Here is a 3,673-nt window from a genome sequence, read left to right as displayed (position 1 = left end):
CTAGCACTAAGAATCAACATCAAACCTGAAGAAGGTTCGAGCAAAATACCTCAATATGATCTCTAAGAACTCAAAAATCACCACAATCGCTCCTCCTTCAGCCTCCTCTTGCCTTGGTCACCTTCTTCTTGCAAAAACACCCACAAAAGGATCAAGAATGACCTCTCCTTCCTCACAAACGCTCTAGATCTCTTAGGGTTTCTCTCTCGGGGTTGGTGGCCGCAAATGATGGTCCTAAGGGCCTTTAAATAGGTCTCAAACCCTGGAAATTAGGGTTTCATTAAACAGCGTGGACTCGTCGAGTCCACTCATGAACTCGCCGAGTCCAGCTGTGAACTCGCATACGAATCCGCGACCATACTCGGCGAGTTTAGACGCCAACTCGCCGAGTCTCCTCACAATTCCCAAAAATAAAAGAACAAATTAGGATACCTGGGAATCCGGATGTTACAATTCTCCCCCACTAGAACCAGACTTCACCCTTGAAGTCTCATTCTGCAAACAACTCTGGATGCTGCTCCTGCATCGCACGCTCCGGTTCCCAAGTCAACTCTGACCCTTTCCGATGCTGCCACTGGACCTGAACCAGAGGCACCTCCTTGTTCCTCAAAACCTTGACCTTTCGATCCCTAATCGCTACTGGTATCTCAACATAATTCAGGCTCGCATCCACCTGAATATCTTCTAATGGCACCATTGCAGACTCGTCGGCTATACACTTTCGCAGCTACGACACGTGGAAAGTGTCATGAATCTGACCCAACTCTGTTGGTAACTCCAAACGGTAGGCTACCCTGCCTACCCTTGCGATCACCCTGAAAGGACCAATATATCGAGGCCCCAACTTGCCCCTCTTCCTGAAACGAATCACTCCTTTTCCAAGGAGAGACCTTTAGGAGCACGAAGTCGCCAACCTGAAACTCGAGCTCAGACCGACGTCTGTCCGCATAACTCTTCTGACGACTCTGAGCGGTCAACAACCTCTGTCTGACCTGCTGGATCTGCTTTGTCGTCTAGACCACAATCTCGGTACTACCCATCACACGCTGCCCTACTTCTCCCCAGCAAATGGGGGTCCGACATCTCCTCCCATACAACAACTCAAAGGGCGACATGCCAATGCTCGAATGATGGATGTTGTTTTAAGAAAACTACGCAAAGGGCAAATACGTGTCCCAACTCCCGCCGAAATACAACACACATGCTCGGAGCATGTCCTCGAGCGTCTGAATCGTCCGCTCACTCTGCCCGTCAGTCTGTGGGTGGTATGCGGTACTATAATGCATTTTCGTACCCAATTCCTCATGAAACTTCTTCCAGAACCTGGAAGTGAAACGTACATCTCGATTTGAGACAATCGAGATCGGCACTCCATTCCGTGATACCACCTCTCTCACGTACAATTATGCCAACCTCTCCGCGGAAGAGCTCTCACTGTTGGCCAGGAAGTGAGCACTCTTCGTCAACCTGTCCACAATCACCCAAATTGCATCGACACCCCTCGCGGTCCTTGGCAATTTGGTGATGAAATCCATGGTAATCTGTTCCCATTTCCACTCGGGAATCTCTAATGGCTGCAGCTTACCATGTGGACGCTGGTGCTCGACCTTAACCCTGCGACAGGTCAAGCATCTCTCTACAAACCATGCGACATCTCTCTTCATACAGGGCCACCAATATTCCTTTTTCATATCCAAATACATCTTAGTGGCCCCAGGATGGATTGAGAATTTCGATCGATGAGCCTCTTCCATCAAAATGGTACGCGTTCCGCCCACAGACGGTACCCATATCTGACCCTGAAATGTCATAAGCCCCCGGATATCGGTAACGAATTCCGATACCAGCCTGACAACTCGCTCTCTCTTCTGGATTTCTGGCCTCACAGCCTCAGCCTAGGCCCCACGGATAGCATCCAACACAGGGGTCATCACTATCAATCTCAAACAAACATCCCGCAATGGGGCGCCCTTTGCCCTTCGGCTCAGTGCATCGGCTACAACATTAGCCTTGCCCGGATGGTACAGGATCTCACAATTATAATCCTTGACCATGTCCAACCACCTCCTCTGGCGCATATTTAGGTTGGGCTGATCCATCAAATACTTCAAGCTCTTGTGGTCCGTGTATATCGTACACCGAACCCCATACAGATAATGTCGCCAGATCTTGAGGGCGAACACTACCGCTCCCAGTTCCAAATCATGAGTGGGATATCTCGACTCATGAGGCTTAAGCTGCCTCGATGCATACGCTATCACATGCCCCCTCTGCATAAGCACAACTCCCAATCCGGATATCGATGCATCACAATATACCATAAAATCCTGCATCCCTTCCGGAAGGGCTAATACTGGGGCCTCGCATAATTTCTGGCGAAGTGTCTCGAACGAGGTCTGCTGCTCCGGACCCTAAGAAAACGTAGCACCCTTCCGGGTCAAATTGGTGAGTGGCACAACGATCTTGGAGAAATCCTTAATAAATCTCCGATAATAGCTGGCCAATCCCAGAAAGCTCCTGATCTCGGTGGGTGATCTCGGCACCTCCCACCTCATGACTGCGTCAATCTTGGCCGGATCGACCAGTATCCCATTCTGGTTAACGAGATGCCCCAAAAATTGAACCTCTCGCAGCCAGAACTCACATTTGGAGAACTTGGCATAAAGCCTCTCCGATCTCAGAACTCCGAGGATCTCCCTCAAATGCTACTCATGCTGCTCTCTGGATCTCGAATACACCAATATGTCGTCGATGAACATGATCAATGAGTGATCCAACATCGTTCTGCACACTCTGTTCATGAGGTCCATGAATACCGCCGATGCGTTGGTGAGTCCGAAAGGCATCACCACGAACTCGTAATGCCCATAACGAGTCCAGAATGCTGTCTTCTGGACGTCCTCCTCTCGTACCCTCACCTGATGATACCCATACCTCAAATCGATCTTGGAGAACCAAGATGCTCCCTGTGACTGATCGAACAAATCGTCGATCCTCGTCAACGGGTAACGGTTCTTGAACGTTAGCTTGTTCAACTCCCGGTAATCAATGCACATCCGGTGTGAACCATCCTTCTTCTTGACAAAAAGAATAGGCGCTCCCCATGGCGAACTGCTCGGCCGAATAAAACCCCTTCCCCAGCAGCTCCTGGAGCTGCGAGGATAACTCCCGCATCTCTGGAGGCGCAAGGCGATAAGGCGCCTTGGCGATAGGCGTAGCTCATGGAACCAATTCAATACCGAACTCTACTTGCCTCTCCGGAGGCACACCCGACAACTCCTTTGGAATCATATCCGGAAACTCACGCACTATCGGAACCTCATCAACTGTCCTCGGTCTCTCTGAATCGACCCTCGCATCCATCACATATGCCACAAATTCCTTACAGCCCTGCTGTAGACTTTGTCTCGCTCTGGCGGCCGAGCAAAATGCTGAACCCGTACGTGTACCCTCACCGTACACCGTAAGGACTCCCCCACTAGGGTCTCGAATTGTCACCAATTGACGCTCGCAGTCTATCACAGCTCCATAACGGATCAACCAATCCATACCCACTATAACACACATGTCCCCCATCACGATCGAAACCAGATCTATCAGAAACTCCACACCGAAGATCTCAAGAACACATCCTCGAATCACATCTGAATCATACACTGCTTGCTCATCAGCT

The sequence above is a fragment of the Lactuca sativa genome, chromosome 9 (genome assembly GCF_002870075.4).
Source record: "Lactuca sativa cultivar Salinas chromosome 9, Lsat_Salinas_v11, whole genome shotgun sequence".
Lineage (NCBI taxonomy): Eukaryota > Viridiplantae > Streptophyta > Magnoliopsida > Asterales > Asteraceae > Lactuca > Lactuca sativa.
Note: the sequence above shows the minus strand (reverse complement) of the source record.